The sequence below is a fragment of the Macrobrachium rosenbergii genome, chromosome 2 (genome assembly GCF_040412425.1).
Source record: "Macrobrachium rosenbergii isolate ZJJX-2024 chromosome 2, ASM4041242v1, whole genome shotgun sequence".
Taxonomy (NCBI): Eukaryota; Metazoa; Arthropoda; class Malacostraca; order Decapoda; family Palaemonidae; genus Macrobrachium; species Macrobrachium rosenbergii.
In genome coordinates, this window is record NC_089742.1 from 21,223,319 (window position 1) to 21,248,318 (window position 25,000).

At 35.5% G+C, this 25,000-nt stretch overlaps 1 protein-coding gene across 3 annotated transcripts in view; it reads right to left on the reverse strand.

The window, feature by feature from the left end:
• Positions 1-25,000, reverse strand: part of LOC136843929 (uncharacterized) — a 48,124-nt gene that overhangs the window by 3,029 nt on the left and 20,095 nt on the right. Inside the window, exons 3-4 of one of the 3 annotated variants that reach the window (XM_067112893.1) lie at positions 20,426-20,598; positions 14,996-15,107 (exon numbers count right to left, since the gene is read on the reverse strand). The gene's annotated coding sequence lies outside the window, so the exon portion shown is untranslated. Of the gene's footprint in view, positions 1-14,995; positions 15,108-16,301; positions 16,366-20,425; positions 20,599-25,000 lie in introns of those variants that run through there. The other 2 variants (XM_067112902.1, XM_067112913.1) reach the window with 2 other exon arrangements.

The following is a 25,000-nucleotide window of genomic DNA, read 5'->3' on the forward strand; positions in this document are numbered from 1 at the left end:
CTGCCCTGAAAGAAAGGTAAAGAGAAGGAATAATTCGTTGAGCCTGACCCTAACTTAAGCAACAATATAGCCTTAAGTTAAAAGAAGAAAGATTCTAAGGAAAAAGAGGAAAATGCTGCTTTCATTATCACTGACTAATAAAATATCCTTAAGTGTGAATAGAAAGCAGAAGTTTTCCTCTGAAAAGTAAAAAAAAAAAAGTTGAATGGAGCTTAATAGTACAAAGTTCTTTAAGATGACTGCGATCAGGCGGTGACCAGGGCGTGAGTTGGCAGTGTAAATTTCTACAATCATATCTGTTTATTGTTCAAGTATGAGGCTTCGATCATAGAACTTTTCGTCATCCACAAACTTAAATGCCCTTTAAAAATAGGGTAGAATGACAGGTGATGGTGATGAGTGGAACTCATTAGCTTTTATTACACACATACAAGACGCTCATGAATATTTGTCACTGATAAAATTTCAGAGGAAAAGATATGTAATCAGTATTTTTGTGAGACCTACCACCTGGGAAGAGATACTCGTTTATTCCATTTTGATGAAAGAGGATTTACTAGGAAATCAATCTGAAATTAGTATTCACTTCACCTAGAGAGATTACTGTGTCTACAAAATTGGATAACGCTCTTTGCTAGTAGCAGCAAAAGAGTCCTCTTGACGTGAGATATGTCATACCTTAGGTTATTCAGTCATTTGTCCTTTCGTAATTTTCATAAATTTCAGTTCTTTTTAGACATCCTGTCAAGAGAATGAGGACATGAGTCAGCCGTAGATTCTTCATCTGTTACTATTCGCCTCATGGTATATCCAAATCCAGCTTGATAATAACCAGGATTTATTATCAGAAAGTAGTATCGATCTCAGTACTTAGTTGCTGCTTTCCTTTTGAACAGTATATTTTTTCCTATTTCTGTTATATTCTGCCTTTACAACCGAACGATACGAACGTTTTGCTCGAAACACTAGTAATTTCATCTTGGCCACAACTAAAATGGGAAAAAGTTTCCTTAATGCAGTTGTAGAATCTTCTCAGCTATTTAAGGAGGAGCAAATTCATTCCTGCTCTCACTTGACATCTGAATCTCAAGCGTATAGCTTTTGCTTCCTATCCCCTCATATTTACTCATTTGTCACCTTTTCCTATAACCTCTCTCTCTCTCTCTCTCTCTCTCTCTCTCTCTCTCTCTCTCTCTCTCTCTCTCTCTCTCTCTCTCTCTTCGGGCAGAATTCCCTATGGAATCCTCTTGGGTTTGTAATCTCTTGACTCTGTCCATAAGGGTTTTCAGCTGAGGATTTAAAGAAAGAAAGAAAAGAAAGTAAATTAATGCCAGAAATGATGAGGGGAAAGAACGTCCCCACCCCCCCACTCCCCTCTCTCCGCACAGCATGGAAAAAAGTGATAAAAGAAGACTTGAATTACCAAAGGAAAAAGCTGTGAAGTGGGTTCGTTTTTAATCATTTGTTTTTATTCATAACCATGTTATTCTAATTTATATTAGTTTGATATTTACCTTGCTCTGTTCGTGGCAAAAACTTCTTGAGGGGATGATGCTCAAATAATTTTAAAAACTTCTAAATTACGACTTTCAAATTATATCGAAATGATATCTATGAAAACTATCAAGATATTTCTGTGCGATTTACAATAGCATGAAAGTATCAGCATATCATAAAGTCTGATAATACTAATAAAATATGTAGTGAAATAACCGTCTACTTCTTTCAGCTTGCCGAGTATTTCCCATGACTACAGCTGTTTGATTTTAATTTGAGAGCCATTTGTCTTGATCATCGTGTATATGCAACATTTTGGTATTTCAAATTAGGTAACACGGTTGACTGTGAAGAAGCTTCTATTTATCTGGTGACCAAATTAATCAGATTCTTAAGAATTCCACTCTTCAGAATTATCTGGTTGTACGTATGGATAGTCTCCAAAAGAGAGTCAAAAATGAACACCGAAATTTAAAAAAACAATGGAATTGTTCTTATTAGCATAACATAAACACATATATCCTGAAAGAAATAAACGCAACACAAAGGGGAAAGAAGTTACGATAATGAGCAAAAAGACGGTGGTTGTGTATAACCAACAATAAAACTACGATGGACTTATTTTCAAATCTTTTTCCTTCCCCTTGAGGGAGGATTGGAGTGCTCACCTTATTTCCAGGCTTATCGTATATTTGCGTTATTGCAACTGAAACAAAAACCTTCTTTGTTGTGGTCACGATACGTCGAGCAGATCTTGGAAAACAACTAGAAGAGGGCATCAATGAAAATTCAGCCACTTTTACAAATACTGCAGCCGTCACAAAAATAATAATAATAATAATAATAATAATAATAATAATAATAATAATAATAATAATAATAATAATAATAATGGTGAGAAATACAGTACATTGCCGGATCTTAAAATAGAATAATTAGAATTGATAAAGACGGAGATTAAATCAAATGAAATTTGTATTAAATTACTGAACCTTTTTTAAATATCTTTACGGTGGATTAAAAATAAAATAGAGAATAAGGATATCGACCCTAGGGGGAGCACGTCCACTCGAGCACGTAATGAAGAGCTTCGCATTCATTATGAATAGCCGCTCTGAATAATCAAGATAGTTTCATAACCACTGAGTAGCACAGAATAGCCTTAGACTCTTCAGAGTCAATACTTTTTCACATACTCTGGAAACCATACAATTTGCTAGAAAACTCTGAAGAGCATGAGGAAGGTCATTGTGTCTACTTTATACTTATATCATCGGCTATAGTGAGGGATGATTAGTTTATTAAATTGAGACACTAGAATATAAGTGGTGGATTTTGTGTTGGGTCAGTAAGTGAAAGGTTTGGTATCTCAAGTTTCGTTAGTAAAACTTATCGTTAAAAGAACGGGAAGTATGATTTATTGCAGCTTCTATAGCTTTGAAAAGATTATGTAAATACACACACACATATGTATGTATGTATGTATGTATGTATGTATGTATATATATATATATATATATATATATATATATATATATATATATATATATATATATATATATAATATAATATATATATATATATATATATATATATATATATATATATATATATATATATATATATATATATATATATATATATATATATATATATATATATATATATATATATATATATATATATATATATATATATATATATATATATATATATATGTGTGTATATATATATGTGTGTGTGTGTGTGTGTGAAGATTTGTAATAAAAGTGCGAGACATAGAATTTGATTTCATGTTAGAATATCAAGATAAAAATTTTAATTGTTGATGAAAAATGTGTTCTATAAACAGCCTTGGGCAAGAAAATAAAACACACTTTTAAATGAGCGTTTAAGAATTTTTCTTTTTATATTCTTTATTGAATGAAACTATGAAACTATTCATTTCTTTCCCTAAAAAAACAATAAAACTGAAAGGAAGAATGTCACTGTGGCATTTCCATAACATAATTTTGTTTATAATTTAATATACATATTTTTAAATATACAACCTCTTTGAATACGGCGGATAAATCATTTAAAAAAATACAAGTGTCGGGAAATGCTTCGTATCATCTGGCTTTTCAGCAATTCCGGCAATATTTGTCTGTACCAATAAGCCCAAATGACTCTATTCTGCCTGCTAATTGGCGACCTCGATACTCCTAGTCGTGATTTTTGATCACCCGGCCTGAAATTTGCTCTCACCTTTAAGCGCGAAGCTGAACCTATGAGCTCTGTGAAGCTCGGTCACTAACACCCAAGCGGGTTCTGTGTATCATTTTTACGCCGTACGGTTTCTATAAAAGCGCGTTCAACGTATAAATTTTATACATTGTGTTTTTTTTTTTCATAAAAGCGGATTCAATATGTCATTTTTACACATGGTTTCTATAAAAGTGGGTTCAACTATATACATATATATATATATATATATATATATATATATATATATATATATATATATATATATATATATATATATTTTTTTTTTTTTTTTTTTTTTTTTTTTATTATGGTTCCTGTAATAACGGGTCCAACATATTTTTATACCTCATGGTTTCTATTAAAGAGGATTCAGTGTATCGGTTTTTTTACCTTATGGTTTCAATGAAAAAAGGTTCAATGTAACATTTTTACACCTTATGGTTTCTATAGAAGCAGGTTTAACGTATAGTTTTAACACCTTATGGTTTCTATAAAAGCAGGTTCAACATATTGCTTTTACGGCTTGTGGTTTCTATCAAAGCAGGTTCAGTGTATCGTTTTTACAGCTCATGGCTCTATAAAAGCAGGTTCAACGTATCGTTTTTACACCTTACTGTTTCTATAAAAGCGGGTTCATCGTTTCGTTTTTACACCTTTTGTTTTCATAAAAACGGATTCAACATATCCTTTTCAGACATTATTATTTCTATAAAAGTGAGTTCATAGTATCATTTTTACTCCTTGCTGTTTTCATAAAAGCAGGTGCATCATATTTTTTTACACCTTATGGTTTCTATAAAAGTCGGTACATTGCATAATTTTACACCTTAGTATTTTCTATAAAAGCGGGTTTAATGTATCGTTGTTACACCTTAGTAGTTTCTATAAAAGCGGGTTCAATGTATCGTTGTTACACCTTAGTAGTTTCTATAAAAGCGGGTTCAATGTATCGTTGTTATACCTTAGTAGTTTCTATAAAAGCAGGTTCAATGTATCGTTGTTACACCTTAGTAGTTTCTATAAAAGCGGGTTCAATGCATCGTTGTCACACCTTAGTAGTTTCTATAAAAGCGGGTTCAACGTATCGTTGTTACACCTTATGGTTTCTATAAAAGTGGGTTCAGTGTATCTTTTTACAATTTATGGTTCTATAAAAGCAAGTTCAATGTATAGTTTTTACAACTCATGGTTACTATACAAGTTGGTTCAACATATAATTTTTACACCTTACTGTTTCCATTACAGCGGATGCAGTGCATCATTCTTAAACCTTATGGTTTCTTTAAAAGTGGGTTCAAAGTATCGTTTCTATACCTTATGGTTCTATAAAAGGGGATTTAAAATATAATTTTTACACCTTATTGTTTCTATAAAAGCAGGTTCATTGTATTATTTTTACACCCTATGTTTTCTGTAAAAGTGGGTTCAACATATTGTTTTTACACCTTATACGGTAGTTTCTATAAAAGTGAGTTCATCAAATCTTTTTTTATACCTTATGGTTTCTATAAAAGCTGGTTCAACATATAATTTTTACACCTTATTGTTTCCATAAAAGCGGTTTCAATGTGTCATCCTTACACTTTATAGTTTCTATAAAAGTGGGTTCAATGTATCGTTACCTTATGGTTCTATAAAATTGGTTTCAACATGTCATTTTTACACCTTATTGTTTCTATAAAACCGGGTTCATTGTATCATTTTTACTCCTTATGTTTTCTATAAAAGCGGGTCTGACGTATTGTTTTCATTCCTTGTGGTTTCTATAAAGTGGGTTCAACGTACTGTTTTTACACTTTCTGGTTTTGTAAAAAAAAAAAAAAATAACGGGTTAATGTATCATTTTTACACCTTGTGGTTTCTATAAAAGCTGGTTCAACTTATCATTTTTACACCTTAAGATTTCTATACTAGTGGGTTCAACATATCGTATTTACACCTTTCGGGTTCTATAAAAGCAAGTTCAACATACAGTTTTTACAACTTACGGTTTCTATAAGAGTGGGTTCAGTTGTATAATTTTTGCACCTTATTGTTTCTTTAAAAGTGAGTTCAACAAATCGTTTTTACACCTTATGGGTTCTATAAAAGCAAGTCCAATATATTATTTTTACACATTACTATTTCCATAAAAGAGGGTTAAATGTATCGTTGTTACACCTTACGGTTGTATAAAAGTGGATTCAGTGTATTGTTTTTAGACCTTATGGTTTCTATAAAAGTGGGTTCAGCATAATCATTTTTACATCTTACAGTTTCCATAAAATCGGGTTCAATGTGTCATTTTTACCCCTTATGGTTTCTATAAAAGTGGGTTCAATGTTTCGTTTTTACGCATTATTATTCTATATAACAGGTTTCAACATATAATATTTACACCATATTGTTTCTATAAAAGCGGGTTCAATTTATGGTTTTTACACCTTGTGGTTTCTATAAAAATTAGTTGATCTCATCATCTTTATATCTTATGGTTCCTATAAAAGCAGGTCTAACGTATTGTTTTTATACTTCATGGTTTCTATAAAGGTGGGTTCAACATATTGTTTTTACACCTTTTGACTGTTAAAAAAACCTGTTTAATATATTATTTTTACACCCTGTGGTTTCTATAAAAGCAGGTTCATCTTATCATTTTTACACCTTATAGTTCCTATAAATAGTGGAGCGGGATATTGGGAAAAAAGTGCAAATGGTAATACAAGCAACAGATTTGGCATGAGAACTCTTATTATCACCATAAATCAAAATCAACCTCCGGCCACCTCAATATTTGGGTATTTCCAAGATGGTTGACACTTTTCCAAAATGGCGGCAAATTTGCTGTATATTTCAAATATTTTCATTTCATAAGCCTATAAAAGTTGCATACTGTCCATGTAATGATTGAGAATTCGTATTCTGGCATCTTACTGTCATGAAGAGATAAAGTGAACCTGTCTTTCCAATATGGCCACCATATGAACACTGTATTTCCAAAATGGACGCCAAAGATAAAAAAGTATGTATCTCCTGAGAGAAACCAATATGTTTTGTGTATCATTTAGTTTTAGCAAGTGCAGCTGCAGAGAGCTGTGCAGCTAAGTCCAGATTTGCAGCACTTGCACCTGTCATGGCGTTCCTTTTTGCAGCCACACTTATTCAGTTCTTGGCAAGATTTTGCTACTATTGGCAGATATGTTCAATACGGAAACCAGGTGCCCTCAATCTGTAGCCATCCCTAGTGTCTTGGACTGGGCAAAACTGGATGACATACTAAAGACTAGCACCAAATGTGCCCTGCTTGAAAGGCAGCTCTCTTGCAATGCTTTCTAAGAGCAGCCCTTGTAGGGGGGAATACAATCATAAGCTCTTTGCTTTCTTGCAAAGAGATCAAGTCTAGCCCCATTTACATTTTTATATGAATTGCTTCTGTCGTACATTAGCACCACGAACTCTTCAATAATTTGCAGGTCTTCATCTTCTAAAGCTGCTGGTGTTGAACTTAGTTTGGTGAAGGTGGGTGTGACACGCTGAAACACAGTCCATGTTTGCCATGCAGACTTCTTCCCCTTTCCATGAAAGGCAGACACTGTGTCACACCCGTCAAATGCATGGAAAAAGGGAAGGGCTGAGGCTTTTGGTCCCATGGCTGCTGCAATCTCATGGTAGGTATCACCTCATGTCTATTCCTCTACCAAATTTAATCCATAGTTTATCCAAACCAGTTTTTTCTATGCCAGATACTGCTATGATGGCAATGTCAGTGTTTGTACTACATATAATTGCACTTGAGACATCTTCATGCTTTGCAGCTTATGCAGCATGTAAAAGGACTCTAGTATCTGCCTCTTCGTGAGTGTAGCCTTGTAGGTCAGCAGTGTCTTGTTCAGCTCTGCTATAAAGTGCAGCATCCCCTTTAGTGACAATTATGCATGATGTATCATCTGCTTGAGATGAAATGATTGTGTCTGCCAAATATGCAAATAGTTCAGTTTTGTTGTGGTCATTCCTGAGGAAACTGGCCCAATAGCCAGGAGTTTTCGCTGTGCTAATTACTCTCTGGCGAACTCCTGTGCCTCTTTTTTGTCTTGTTTGTGCTTACATACTGTCTGTCTTATACACATCAAATACAATGTGTGTTTGCTTGTGCTTCTGTATGTGCTTCTGAATCTTGGATAGGACTTCTTTAGCGTAAGACTCAAATGTAGACCCCTTGGTTGGTCTCAGAGCATTTATAAGAACTGCACCATCCATTATGATAACATTAGCGGTAGGCTCTTTGTCAGGGTTGTCTGATGCATGCTGTTCTAGTAGAGGCAGCAGCTGTGACTTGGTACCCTAATGCATCTGTCCATTTTGTGCCAGTGATGGTGGGCAATTTTGATTTTCATGTTGAAAGATTTCATTTAAATCACACTGTTCTGGCATGATATGAAGAGGCGTGAGACTAGATTACAATCATCCTTTGTGGTTTGCAGTGACTGTTTGCCCTTGGATTCTGTAGTAGACATCTTGCAACTGAACAATACAATTTTGTTCTTGTGTACTGGTTCATAGAATTTGCTGGGTGTCTTGAGCCTCTCAATAAAGTTTGTGAATTGTGTCTGTCCAAGGCCCTTCGTAGATCTCAAGGATTCACTAACTTTGCTGTCCATAATTTCATGACTGTCTAGCAGTCCTCAAAAGGGTTGCCCATTTCTTTGATTACTTTTGCCAGATTTTCAACCATTTCAAGAAACCTTTTCTGCACAGTTTCATTTTTCATCATGATGCTTACCCTCAGATTTTGGATCAGCATCACTTCTAGTCTCAAACTCAACGATCAGGCAGCTTACTTCAGGACCAGCCACTGTCCACCTTCTGAGAGCATTTTCATCTTCAAATAGGCCAACGGCTCCCCCATTTCCTTTCACATGAGCATTATTCTGCTCGTGTGCTTGTGTCTATAGCCATTGAGGAAAAAAGGCCGAGTAGTTTTGTGGACAGCAAAATTTCCCTTTGTGAATTCATCAAATGTGTCATTTTGGAGAGCCTCCATGTCCCTCAAATGAATTGAAAGCCACCTGGCATAACGTGCATGGTCCAGGGCAAAGAAGAAAGGAATGAGTTCCTGCAGCACATCTTTGTACAATTGGAAATTAGACTCTCGGTATGACCTGATGAAAACAAACACTAGAAGTTCTAGCTGAAGAACAAGATTCCAAAAGTAGAATTGGGGACACTGATTCTCGTTTTCTGATCCAGCTTTCACAGCTTAGCTCAAATTTTTCTTCTGCTTCCCGGATATATGCAAGCTGTCACCTGGTGGGCTAGACATGTCTTCTTCAAATGTAAAGCAGAAATAAATGAGTCTACTGTTCCAGGGGTAGCTATTTCTGCTTCTGCAAGAGCACCAGTCCAACCACTGTCTTTCAAGAGATCACCCAGAATTTTGAATGCTGCCATTTCTATATGTAGCCCTCCATACATAATAACCATATCACCATACTGCAATAGCCAATCCCATTGGATTTGCTTATCAACTGCGAATAGTGGCTGATCAACTGCTAGAACTGGGGTTTGGCCAGGATTGAGAAACTGTGTGGTTGCTCTTGCAACATCCATGGCATGTTTTATCATTGCAACTGAATGAGCTGCCTCTTGAAAAAGAGGTAACATTGATGACAAGTTTATTTCAAATGGGCCTGTCGCTTCTGAGAAGCATGATGTGCTGCCCAAGATATGGACACAGCATTTTCACTGCTGTCCAACAGACTGACTTTCTCAAGCCATTCATGCTCAAGAGAACGATGCTTTGAAAGCACAACCTGTTGGTATCCTGCACTTCCACTGGGTGAAGGGAGGGGATTCTCGTGTTTAAAGTGAGCATTTGTGCAATATCCAGGAAGAGAATGTACTTTTTTTACTTTGTTCCACTTTGGATGATTTGGGCCAAGTTTCTGTCCTTACCCTTTTCATCAGTGCTCAGATGCTGAAACAAAGATATGCCTGTCCCATGGAAGGATGTTTGTGCAGTTGTGGCACTTGGATTATGGTCCAGATTGTCAACAGCACAAGTTGTAAAGAGCCTTTTTCTTAATGTAGTGGGACAAACTACTTCCTCCACATCCCTTGTTACAACTGCTTCTCCAAACCCTTTAGTCAGTTCCAGAACCCTATCATAGCTGATGCTGATTCCATGGTGATGGAATGTATCAATTAATTGATGCTTCCTGGTTTTTGCAAAGACCAGGAGATCAATATATTTGAAACGGAGGTTCTCTTGACTTGGAATGTCTGGAGAGTGTTGAAGATGCTGGATTCTTTCGACAGTTGAAGTGCAAAAGTTGTGCTAAAGCTAGATCAGTAGATGATGTTCCATATTTAAGTTGGGATTTTATATTGCCACCGTTTTGTAGCACACTTACAAATTCCAACAAACTTGGTGACACAGATTCTCTTCTAGTGTCTGCTGTTAAGGTTCTATCAAATTCTACCTCATGTTCAAGCATCTGTTTCCTCAATATCTTAGCTGCTTTGGCCACGATTAGTGCATCATTGTAGTTACATGCCGTGGCTAGGGCTTCTCCCATTTTCCTTTTGTAGGCAAACCAAATTTCTCTTCCCTTTTCAAAGTCCTTCAGTTTTGGGATCCGGACAAGTATCTGTTCTATTAACCGTGTTCAGTGCACAAAGGAAGCTTCAACATTTAGCTGTTCCAGTCTTTGTTTGTACAAATCATCAAATTCTACCATTGTAAAATAGCAGCACCCATCTGTAGTCAACTGCTTGTCTCTTATGTACATCTTAAGCTCAGCAAAAGCATGGGCACATGCCTCTTGTCTGTACTGCACATAATCATCTCCAATTTTCTGGGAATTTAGCCAGGCCCTTTCCCTGTTGTACACACCTGTCAGACAAGATGGGTGATGCATATAGTCTTGAGAAACAATATCTCCAACACTAAGCTTGGCCAGAAGTTTCTCATCTAGTAGGCTGATGGCACATCATTGCAGCTTTTCATGTAAAGACAATGTCATGGCCAATCGTAAATCTTTGATTGGTGTTGGTTGGTCACAATTAAAGCATATTCCTTCTTTCTCAGTCTTAGATTCTTCTGCATCTTCTTCATCTGCCTTCTGGCTACTATGTGTGAATTTTGCTGATGGGGCATCATCTTCCTCTTTTGTCTCATACACAATGACTTCCTTTTCCTCTCTAGTTTTGTTGTTTTGAACTTCAGCATACATGATTCATGATATGTTGCTTTGTTATTTTCAAAGGTCTGCAGAATTCCATCACCTTCATCAAGCCTTTTGGGATGAAATGGTATAGGCATTACATTTAACTTATGGAATTCAGGAATGTTTGTAGCAAGGATAACATAGCCAGCACCAGATGCATCAACTAGTCTTTCACGTGTGTCCTCTTGGCACAAGCAACAAAGCTTCCAGTTAGCCATATTATCTCTCTTCAGGAAAGACGCTGACTTTGAAGATTGTCCTGCCACTGCTTTTGTTCTATAGGCTGAGGGTTTATCCTTTTACCACCTATATAACATATATGCACTTTCAGATATGGGATACAACTAGGCTCAGATATGTCATAATCCTACCCCTAGCCTGATCATTCATCCAATGCTATTTAATTCCTGTGTGATCTGTACACCATCAAGAAGACTTGGCTCGGCTCTCCCGCGCTGGCACATCCTGTCAATTCAGGTGCAGCTGTTTAACTTTGAATTGGGGCTAGCTAAACAGCATTTGGGAAACTAATAAAAATCTCTGCCATTAGCTAGCACTGAACCCCACGCTGAGCTTCACAGCTATAGTGTCAACCAGTGTGCCCTGGTAGTACACTGACACTGCACTATTACACTTTTACATTAAGCTTATTACCCATTTTTTTCTAAATGAGGATGAAAATTAATTAACTGGGGATTAATTGATTTCTAATCTACAAAAAATTAACTGGTCAGGCTGAAGTTACCCCAAATCCATGTATTACCCTACCTTTAGCCTCATATATGAGCTTGAGTACCAATTTTTGGCATTTTGGAGGACATTTTTGATATAGTGACATCCATCTTGGATGTTTCTATGCAGAGAAATGACGTATCTACATATATAAAGGCTTGTTTTTAATATTTTAATATAAACTGGGAGTGACTTAGGGATCTGAATGTGATTAATCGATTAAATACCAATATTCAAATATCCACAGGACGCCATTTTGAAAACCTGTCGGCCATCTTGGAAAATGGCAAAATTTTGTGTGGACGGAGGTTGATAATGAGACCAAGGGGCAAGAAGAATAGTTGAGCCAAGTTTCATGCTTGTATCGCCATTTGCACTTTTCCCCTATTTTTTTTTTTTTAGGTACCCACTCCACTAAAAAGCGGGTTCAACATAGTGTTATTAGATTTTATGGTTTCTAGAAAAGCAAGTTCTACATACCGTTCTTACAACTTATGGTTTCTATAAGAGAGGTTCAAAATATTATTTTTACACCTTATGGTTTCTATAAGAGCCGGTCCAGTGTATCATTTTACACCTTATGGTGTCTATAAAAGTGGGTCCAATATATCATTTTACACCTATAAAACTCACACTAGGTATGGAAAATCTTTTCCCATAAAAAAAAAAAATCATAAAGGACTAATGTTTGCGATATATCGTTGCCTAGATTTGTCATTATAATGTCAAACCTATAACAAAGTTAAGCATGACTGTAAAAGCCTGTCAGTAGAGTGGGGTTGAAAAGGGACATCCCGTATTCAATAGAAATTGAGCAGTCTGTCGTTCTCAGGCATGTTTAATAATCTCAATAACATGATTAAATTAATATCACAGACTGTATCGCTCAAGATCATTCCTGAAGAAGGTGAAGATCATTTAGAATAATGGTTGTCCCCTTATTATTATTATTATTATTATTATTATTATTATTATTATTATTATTATTATTATTATTATTATTAATGGAGAAACAAATCCACAGTGATGTATATGTACATATATTTAAAGATTAATCTGTACAGAAAGCTTTCCGAAAACTGCTCGATTTCCCGAAAGCTTTCTGTACTGTACAGATTTATCTTTATGAGTAAATATATGTACATATACATAACTGGATTTGTTTCTCCATTTCAAGACTCATGCTCTACGAGTATCTTTAATTATTATTATTATTATTATTATATTATTATTATTATTATTATTATTATTATTATTATTATTATTATTATTATTATTATTTGGCAGCAGACCCTCTTTTAAACATGTTCTATTGAAAAGCTGCATTTATTTTGTAGAAGACTTTTTCTATTTTCCTTATTGCGGACTTCTCTTCAGTGGAGGTGCGTGCTAACAGCTCGCCTATATTTGTCATTTCATGGGGAAAAGTCAAAATCTGGATTCTGCTTCTTTATATATTCTATACAATTGGTTCTATACAATTGTTGCCGCGACGCGTTTCGACAGACTCTTCTGTCATTCTCCAGCGGGAGCTAGTAGAGGACTGGCAGATTGCATAGGTCCTTCTGAATTTATACACGGGCTTCAGCGGAGGGGGGGGAGGTCATGGATGGCGAATTCTGAATGGTTGCTGTCTGACCTTCCAACAATGTAGTGTGTTGAACTACACTGTCGAGTTCAGCACAGACGACCGGCTCCCCTTCCTCGACGTTATGGTCACAAAGACGGAACGGAACTTGAAGACATCAGTCTACACAAAATCCACCAATTTGGGACTTTGCTTGAATGGGGATAGCGAGTGCCCTGCTAGGTTTAAGAACACGACAGTCAGTGCCTTCATTAAAAGGGCCCCTCCCACTGCTCCACCTGGCAGGACACCAACAAGGAATTACGTGCTGCACAAATGTTGGTGAACAATGGTTTCACCAACAAACTCATCAACAAAGAAATTCGAACTGGCCTGGAAAAATGGTACAACGGTGAGAACACACAACCTGCCCCCAAGATGACATAAAGATCTATTATAAGGCCCGGATGCATCCCCAGTACCGTGAGGACGAGAACTCCATGAAGAAAATCGTCATGGAAAACGTCACCCCCGACCGAAGACAGTAAGAGAATAAATCTTATAATTTATTAAGAACCGCCGCACCCGTGATCTAGTGATGAAAAATAACCCCTCTCCGCAAGCAAGAGAACCCTCAAGCAGAAGAACGTGGTCTACCAATTTTGTATGTCCTTCCGAGGATGCTCTGGCGCTTATATTGGAATGACCACGATACGTCTGTCTAAAAGGATCTCCTGCCACGCCCAGGAGGGTGCCATCATGAACCACGCCCGTGCTTCTCACAATATTTCCATCTCCCGCGACAGTATTATACAAAATATAGTATAATCGGGAGAGCCGCCGACCTCGACGTCTGCGCCTGCTAGAGGCGCTCCTCATTGCCGAGACAAAACCAACAATGAATACGACGCAGGAGGCATCGCTTCTACCCACGAATTTAAGAAGAATAATACAGAACACCCGCCAAATCCAACGAATATCTGAAAACGACAACACTGAGAATGGAGATGCCCTGATGAGCGAGGCGCCCTTCGAGACAATCCCCCGACTACGACAGAAAGAGTAGATAATGACATCATTCATCCGCAGCCCAATAGCAGCCAAACTACCGATGATGTCAGCCGGCATGACATCACGCAACGGCAGGCCAATGGGAACGCTGGAATGAATGACATTCCCAGGTTGCGAAGATCTGTCAGGATCGAGCTTCGCCGCAGAAATTTGGCTTGAAGTTCGCTGACTGCAACCAATCAGAATTCGCCATCCATGACCCCACCCCGCTGAAGCCCGTGTATAAATTCAGAAGGACCTATGCAATCTGCCAGTCCTCTACTAGCTCCGCTGGAGAATGACAGAAGAGTCTGTCGAAACGCGTCGCGGCAACAATTGTATAGAACCAATTGTATAGAATATATTCCAGATTTTGACTTTTCCCCCATGAAATGACAAATATAGGCGAGCTGTTAGCACCCACCTCCACTGAAGAGAAGTCCGCAATAAGGAAAATAGAAAAAGTCTTCTACAAAATAAATGCAGCTGAAGCAGCAATAATATTCAATAGAACCTATTATTATTATTATTATTATTATTATTATTATTATTATTATTATTATTATTATTATTGAAATCAGTAAAAACAAAACTTACAAATATACCGAAATAATAAGCCATTATACATACCGAAGATATTATGCATTATGGGTGAAATGAACCAATTTCAGTCATATGCGTCATTTATCACACTTACCCGTTCACTTTTATATTGACAGACTACAAATATATTCACTAACTCCAAAAGCAACAGTCCGTAAAATTTCGATGGTGCTAACGTCCCTTCCATTCCAGATGCTCGTTAGGATCTGAAAATAATTGCCATGTTAAACAGAGGATTGTGTGTGTGTGCGTAATAACGTAAGCATCCATTTTCAAAATTAGTCAATAACATTCAAGTAGAAGGATTTTGAGATGGGAAATGGATCAAAAATTCATTTAAAAATGAGAAGCACATATCTGAAGATTAATATGATAGTGAAAATAAAATATTGAATAGGTTATTCTAAAGTTACCCCTATCAGAAGACTCTACCCGATTTATAACAAACCTTCTATTTAACCCAAAATTTTTAGTAGAAAAGTAAGTCTATGATAACCCATGCCAACGTTTTATTTGGAACTGATATCGCTGTAGAGGCAAAAGATTTTAGAACGATTCGATAGAGGCTTTTTTAAAAGGAAGGATTTAATTGTGTAAATTCGTACATCTTTTTCAGCAAGTTACCAGAGGAAAAAAATCAATTCTTGTAAGGTATAGTTTACCTAAATATGTTGTAAATGCGCAAATTAATCATAACGAAACCGTGTTAGAAAAGGGTAATCATAGAAAAATTCATCAGCATGTTAAGTGGGAAGAGTTTAGTGATTTTAAAAGAAGAAAACAGTGAACTGGAAAAGTAGTTTTAATATCTGCTTACATTCCAGGAGCATTAAAATGCAAGAGAAGCTAATGAGAATATTTATTTTTCAGAATAGACAATGGCATTGAGCAGGCGAATTGGAGAAGTATAATTTCAATAGGAGCTTCCCATAAACATATGCAAATAAATAAAGCCAATTAAAAAAATTTACTCTTACAATTACAATCTATTTAATATTCGCAAAAAGGTTTTCGTATATCGATAACATTAATATATTCATACATTTAATTAAATGAGTATGCATTTGCCATCAAATCATTTCAAATAAATGAGAGTAATGGAATCAGTGTTTTTTCCTACAGCAGCAAAATCATATAAAGAATTTTTTGAACGCAGGTGAAAAGTTATAAAATTGAACACTGTATAATTACAATATAAAATCATGCAAATATGCAGTCTAGATAATGAAGTTACAGATGTATATTATCATGTTAGCAGTAATTTATCGATGTTCCGATGATACATTATGATTGCAAACTTATGCAAACTGGGAGAAGTGTGAAATAAACAGGTGGAACATATTAACAAAATACAAAAAGAAAAGTTCCTAAATAAAATCCATAATCATGATCGTAATTAGCTTATTTTTTCGGCGGATTGAAAACTTTGTTCGCCTTTATTAATTGTGTTGTCGTCCTTGTGAGCTATATATATAAAAAAATAAGGGTTAATTTTTTATGAACGCTTTTCCAAGTCTTAATGCATGTTAGTATGCATAAAAAAATTTGTGGCTCTCATATAAAATTTTGTCATAACTATTCACTTCACAGTTTTTCATGGTCATGACGATATTTTAATAAATCATGAAATCGCAGTTTTGGTCGCTATTCTATTCAGAAAGGAAGACATGATTCATTCAAGAAAAGTCGATAATCAAGAGGTCACGTAAGATTGAGTCATTTCTTGTCATTTTCTTTTCTGTTGTTGAAATATTACCGGTCTGATCCAGCCTCATTTTACTGTTTTGTTCCTTTTTTCTTTCATTTTAGACTTGAAAAATAAAGGCTTAGGAAAAGTTTTCCATTGGTCTTGGTTTGTTCAAGGTTTGCAAGTACGTATATTGGGTTGGAATTTGCATAATAAGCACAATGTTTACATTTTTGCGTTTCGCTTATAAATGTGCATTTATCAAGCCAATATATACACAAAATTGTGAGCAAAAGTAAGAGAAAATTAGTTAAATTATTTTCGCTTCTCTATTTTGGTAGAAAGGCCACCTGCTATATACTAAATAAGTATAACAGACAACCCAATTAGAAATGTTGGCTTTGCCACCATCATTTCATCCTCTGAAATATAGCGAAACAATTGGTAAAAAAAAAAAGGAAAAAAACAGCAATAGGAAAGGATGAAAAATCTTAATTATTAGTACTGGTGACTTTTTTCTGAGGACTAATATTAATTTCTTTCAAATTTATATTTTGAACACTCAGGCACACAAAAATATTTACATATTAAACTTCATGGCAAGCTTTTACACTCACACTCAGGTGCACACACTCACAATCAGGCGCGCACGCACACACACACACACACACACACACACACACACATATATATATATATATATACATACACACATACACATATATATATATATATATATATATATATATATATATATATATATATATATATATATATATATATATATATATATATATATATATATATATATATATATATATATATATATATATATATATATATATATATATATATATATATATATATATATATTTATATATATATATATATATATATATATATATATATATATATATATATATATATATATATATATATATATATATATATATATATATATATATATATATATATATATATATATATATATATATATATATATATATATATATATATATATATATATATATATATATATATATATATATATATATATATATATATATATATATATATATATATATATTATATATATATATAAATATATATATATATAATATATATATATATATATATATATATATATATATATATATTGTCCTGATAAACATCCTTCCCCTCCTGTAAATTTGATTTCTTTATTTAATTTTGAAATAATCTGTTATTCATTTGCCTATTGGGTCGGGGAATTGGTGGGCATTGGAAAGAACCTGAGCCTATTTGAACCAGACAGTAGCCGTTAGCCCCGAGGAGAGCCCTTAACCACCCACCCCCAACATCGTACGATCCACAGAACAATAAAACCCCCCTTTTCCACCCCCATCACGCGATGGGGAGGCAGGTAGGTATGGGGGAGGTCAAAAAGGCCATTTAGCGCTAGGGACCAGGTAGGATTCTAATCTGTAGGCACCTAATGATAAGTGTGCTTTTCCTCTGCCCTCTTTGCTGGTTCTTTTGACATACTTGCAGGTACGGGTGGCCCAAAAGCTCGACGTCTCAAGACGCCATGTTTTTGGAAGCAAGGAGACGCTCCTCTGACCTCATCTGTAGCTCACGTGCTGCATTTTCCCGCTCCACTGGTTGAACTGACTTCGACGGACAGCTGGAACAGTTGTTAGGCGCCAACAACAGTCATAAAAGGTTCGTACGTTGCAAGTAATCAATAACCAGCCCTTTCCCCTTTTACTTAAACTCCTTAAAATTCCATTTCTTTAAACTTTAACTCCTTCCTCCACAAAGCAATCATCCTTTGTTCGAGTCCCGCCTACATCCCATACCTCGCCATTTATGTGCCTTGAATTCAAGTAAAGATCCCGTGATAACCATCAATTATCCCTCCCCCAGTGCAATTTAAGGGCTATTTAGGTTAAGCCATATCAGTGTTAATTTTATCTTTGTGTGAGTGCGATCACGTGTTCCTTGTTAAAGCCTACGCTGCTCCGATTCTCAGATTGTGCCTACGTGATTCCATTATAATTATCTGCTGGACTACATAGGGCTAACATTTAAGCGTAGAGTATTCCCATTTATAAGGGGGATTCCATTTCCTTCAGTGTGTACCGTCATTCCTAACTTAGAACGTCTCTTTCAGGAGAGACACACGGACCGATCGCAATCCATGCTTCTCGTCTGCCACCAAAATCCTGAAAATTCCTGTTGCAGTCATTACCAAATTCCGTTGTGGCCCGAAAATGTTCATACGAATTATTCTCCCATCCTGGAGTTCCATCACTTGCATTACCTGAGACTATTTCGTGTAATCAGGGCAAGACTGAATGTTATTATTATCATTGGACTGATTGTATTGCATATTGGCCCAATTATTAATCAACTTGCTTGTTGCCAAATCATTGCATTATTGTTCCCTGTGTCCTATAGCTGAATCTGCCCCTTAGTGATTATGTTGTTCTGTTGTCTCATTGTTTACTTGCTAAGTCTCTGTAAATAAACCCCTGCAAATTTGTAAAAGAATTCTAATTCCCATATGGCGACCTTCCTCATTCAATTGTAAATCCATGAAAATCTAAGGTAAGTTTTCAAACAACTTTTCCTTTTGCTCATAAGCTGGACTTTCTTGGTTTTGTGGCAGCATCATTATAATTTTGTTTCAATTTCTCACCAGCCAGGACGTCCAGTATATGACAATATATATATATATATATATATATATATATATATATATATATATATATATATATATATATATATATATATATATATATATATATATATATATATATATATATATATATATATATATATATATATGTGTGTGTGTGTGTGTGTGTGATGTGTGTGTATGTATGTATGTATGTATATATATACATATGTATATATACTGTATATATAAATGTGTGTGTGCGCGTGTATGTGTCTGTAAAGAAAAAGATGCACTGAAAATCAGCATTGTAATATAGCAAGTGATCTCTCACAATAGGAGAGTCAAGACAAAAACGAATATTTGAAGATCTCTCTCTCTCTCTCTCTCTCTCTCTCTCTCTCTCTCTCTCTCTCTCTCTCTCTCTCTGTTGCTTTGGAGTCTCTTTCCAATCTACCAGAACGGTCAGAGCCCTTTGGGATTCGGAGGGGTGTCAGTTCGTTGAAACGTGCGTGAAGTCGGCAACTTCTATTCCCACAGTCAATTTCACCTCTGTATAATTTAATCACAAATACTCTTCCTTCTTCCCTCATCGACTTCTTTCGCCCGTCTCCCTTCAACCCTTCAATCTTGGCGTCTTTTCCCCGCGAGGTTGCTGCCCCATTATCAAAACCCTCGTCGTTCTCTTCCCTTGTTCTCATTTACACCGATGGTTATTTCGCGATGACCGTCTCCATCTTTCCCTGCATAAATTCTATGAAGTTATTGTCGCTCCCCTGCTCCATCGCCATTATCTATATTCCCAGGACAAACTTTCCTTCTCGTGTGATTACGCGGACCGGTATCTCGTGATTAAACTTGACTAAAAAGCTCCTAATCGAATTATGTATCTCCTTTATCTGCTACGAGGGTTCCCGGTTCTTCTGGTTCTTCTTATTCGTCTTCGTTCCTTGTCCCTTAGTTCGTTTGACCCTTAAAGGACATTCTATTAATGGCCGCTGCAACTTTTACCATCGGTACCCCAACACCAATGTATGTAGCATTGCCTTCCGCCGCATTATTTCAATATTTCCTACCTCTTCCACTTCGTTTTGCCAGTTTTGCTCTGGAATAGAAGGTGAAGGAAACCTTAATAATAATTGTATGCATTCTAACGTAGTCATTAATCTTATACTTACGACAAAATTCGAATCCTCGAGAAATGTTGTCACAGACCACAGTGAAGTAAATGGAGCCTGCGTGGTGAGAGATTTCAATAGATTGTTGTAGGCTCACCTATCTCAAAATACGAAGGGAGGGTTTTCTCTTAAGTTACCGAAGAGTGGGGCCTTCAGAAAACTCACATTTTCATCTGTAAAGAGGAATACAAATGTAAAAGCGTATAGATAATACGTAATGTGTAAAAGTTCATTATTATTATTTTTTTTATTTATTTATTTTATTTTATTTTTTTTTTTTTTTTTTTTTTTTTGTCTATCACAGTCCTCCTATTCGACTGGGTGGTTTTTGTAGTGTGGGATTCAGGGGTTGCATCCTGCCTCCTTAGGAGTCCATCACATTTCTCACTATGGGCGCTGTTTCTAGTAGCACACTTTTTTGCATGAGTCCTGGAGCTACTTCGGCATCTGGTTTTTCCAGATTCCTTTTCAGTGATCTTGGGATCGTGCCTAGTGTTCCTATTATTATTATTATTATTATTATTATTATTATTATTATTATTATTATTATTATTATTATTATTATTATTATACCATTGAATCTGATTGCTGCTGCAATGCCGTTCGGAATAAAATACTCCTTTTCTGTTCTTGATTTGATTTGATTAATTGTGGGTTATGTGGCGTCACAACTACCTTCCTGTTCTTCTGATGGTGTCCTTTTCTTCTTTTTGAAGGGTGAAGATAAGTTGTCCCAATTCCTCTGGAAGCAGCAGAGTAACTGGGAAAACTTATCTTCAGCCTTCCAAAAGAAGAAAAGAACATGAAAAGAAGAACAGAAAGCAGTATTTTAAATTGAACGGCATTGTGGCAGCAATCAGATTCAATAAAATATGCTTAAACGAAAGGTTACTGTAGATATATACAATTATTATTATTATTATTATTATTATTATTATTATTATTATTATTATTATTATTATTATTATTATTATTATTATTATTATTATTATTGAAGGAGTGCAAATGTCCATGTAGTGTCGAAGAAACCTTATAAGGTAAGCCAGTTCCCGACAAGCAGAATGTGTGAAAAGCGAAAAATAGAGAGAACTAACAAGTAGGTAAAAAATAAATAAAATAATATATCAGGATGAATTCTTATTTGAGGTATATTCCCAACCAAGATAGAACTTATATGTTATCATGTCACCTGAATTCTATTCCTTATATAAGAGCACTAAATAAATAAGCTTCTTAATTATAAACAGGATGTCCAGTGTTTTCAGTCCTTAACCGTATACGAAGTAACTTAAGAAGGCATGAGTGGAGTAAAGGCCTATATAATTATAGCTACGTTCAAATAACAGCACATGAAAGGATCTTCCCTAGATAGTAAACCCAAGGGTTTTCGGGGACTAGGACTAATATTTCTTGGGGAGTCATTATTTTTATGATATTTAGTCTTTTGTTTATGTTTTTACGGTAATCCCCAACGGCCTTGTACTAAACACGCCGCAAAGGTGGATATACAGTATACCGGGCTAAAACCCTTGGGGGTCACTATCCCCAAGGGCTTTCGAGGGTCGTTATCTAGGACCAATATTTCTTGGGGGTCATTATCTTTATGATATTACAGTCTTTTATTTATGTTTTTACGGTAATCCCTAACGGGCTTGTACTAAACACGCGGCAAAGGTGGATATATACTGGGTTAGAACCCTTGGAGGTCATTATCTAGGTAGGGTCCCACAAAAGGTTTCCTTTACCAGACAGATCCCTTATTATGGTACTGGCATGAGTAAGCAGCACTCTCACTCAATGACCGTTTTTGTCACAAATTCATTATTTTCTCCGTGACATATGACTGATATACAATTACAAATTTTACCTCCTCAAAGATGTTGGACAGAGTTCTAGTAGATGATGTTTTATTAAGTGACCCTCTGAAGGTGATCAACGTTTTGGAAGAAACCAACCCAGAGCTGAAAATCCGTTTCCCCTGAAACAATTTCAACTTCGATTCTATTTTTTCCATAAAGTTTTTCATCCTGCTCTTGGAATATCCTGCATGAAATCACCTAAAGCTAATAAGATGACTCAGGAACGGACAGACAGAACCGATAAAGGTTTACCTAGACATAAGCGCATCGGGTGATCTCTGGAAGTTCGCCTTTGAGATAAGTCCACAAAGATGATGAATTATTGTTACGAGACGCTTGTGAATTTTGACCTGATTTATCAAAGAAGTTAGTTGTCTGGAGAGGTATACCAAGTAAGGTCGTCTATAATGTCTAATCAAATTCTACCCACACATTCGAAAGGTGACCGTGTTAACGCCCACGCAAACATAACTGGATACAATATTACAAGGTAACAATGACAAGGAAGCTATTGATAGGCATACAAGTCTCCAGGAAGGAATCTCGTCTCACTGCAAAAATAAAGATAATATAACAGAAATCATAAATAAATGTCTACAAAGTCACAGAAACCAAAAAGCCATCTTTTAACACTTTACATAGACAAAAAACAAAAGACCTAAGGAAACATTTATACTACGTACCAAAATCGTGCACAGTTAACCAGGCCTCGAGAAATGTGTAATTTCTGTGGTTATTTCAGTTCCCCTAAAAAAAAAAACCATTAGTTCATTCAAAGATAGCACCTTATCACATTGTGTTTTTCCCGAATGTATGATATGGAATATAGTAGTAAAGAAAGAAACCACTGTCTAAGAAAACAAGCACACACACTAAACATAAGGAAGGAGCAACATCCATAAAGGACACTTAATTGTTACTAAGGAAAATCACACATTTTGGATACAGTCCATTGAGCTGAGAGAGAGGGAACGAGAATTTTAACATATTAGTATACAGATTAGATAAGAGCAATTTGTTTTAACTACAGAATATCCGAGAACCATCCTTACAAAAAAGTGTGTTTTGTCATGAAGTTAAAGTCCTATTTCAAAGTAAATAACAGCATTTATAATAATGACTGTGAGCCACCATCTTAGCAACAATCTTATATATATATATATATATATATATATATATATATATATATATATATATATATATATATATATATATATATATATATGTATATATGTATGTATGTATATATATACATATATATATATATATATATATATATATATATATATATATATATATATATATATATATATATATATATATATATATATGTATGTATGTATATATATATATATATATATATATATATATATATATATATATATATATATATATATATATATATATATATATATATATATTTAGGTGTTTCTGAAATTAGAGTACCCCCCCAACCTACAGCATAAACTAAAATTGATATGGACAAAAACAAGTAATTCAGAACAGGTATTTATTTAAGTTCTCTCTGCGTATTTCATATTTTGTGTGGCCTCCATCTGCCTGTACCACAGCCTGCATTCTTGAGGGGCATGATTGCAGCAAATCGCAAAAAGGCTGAAACTCAAACTCCATTTCCCTGAGCACTTCGGTCACCTCTCTCCAAGAGTCGTTGAGGCTTGGTACACCATTATAGTTCACTGTGCGTGCTTCAACACAATCCTTTAAGATACTACCAATATTTTCACACACATTAAGGTCAGAGGAGCTACCTGGAAATTCACTTGACGAGAAGAAATCAATACCACAGTTTTGAAGCAGCTCCTGTGTCTGAAGAGCCTTGAAACATGGTGCCTAATCATGCAAAAATGTGACTTCTTCAACAGATAACACATTTTCAGGTTCTTTGAGGAAAGGGAATTCTCCACCAGTAAGCACAGTTTCTCTGAAGTATTCGGCATTCCATGACTGTCCTTTTTCTTTGATGATCCACATTAACCGTTTGGCTGTGAAACAGAAAAATTCCCAAACATTCAGGAAATTTCACAACTTGGCGATAGCACACGTCATCGCTGATATCCAACTTTGCAGCCCAAACGATGTCATTTTTATGATTTGGCTTCCTGATTGTGTAAATGAAGAATTTATCTGATGCGGCAACATGGAGAAAGTCAGCTTCATCCCAATCTTTAAGAAATGAACCACAAAACCATGCACGGTCTTCTCTCTGTTGCTGAGTGATGTTGGGCTTGCTGATAACATGAAATGGCTTGATACCAGATTTTTTCAACTCACGATATACAGCACTATAACTTCTCTTCTTTCCCCTTTTTGTTTTTAGTTCAAGCACCAATGTACGTAACGACTCTTGGGCTACCCACTGCCTCAGCTATGATGTCTTTTGACTCCTGAGAAAGGACTTCAGGCCTTCCAAGATTCTCACTCCTTTCGCGATGACAGTCATATGGGTTTTTGTTCCAGTTTCTTTTAACAAAGGATTCGTCTCTTTTAATGTATTTAGCTATCCAGGAACGTGAAACGAAGGATGTGACAGCAACCCTGGCCTCTCTGAAGGTTATAGCCCGGATTCGGTTAGTCCACAGCCATAGCTGTGTCTAACTCCGTCACTCAGTCTGAAAATACAAGAAATGTAAAATGAAAAATAGCTTAATAGAAACTTAAAATAATGTACTTTGAGATAGGCTATAGCAGAAAACTT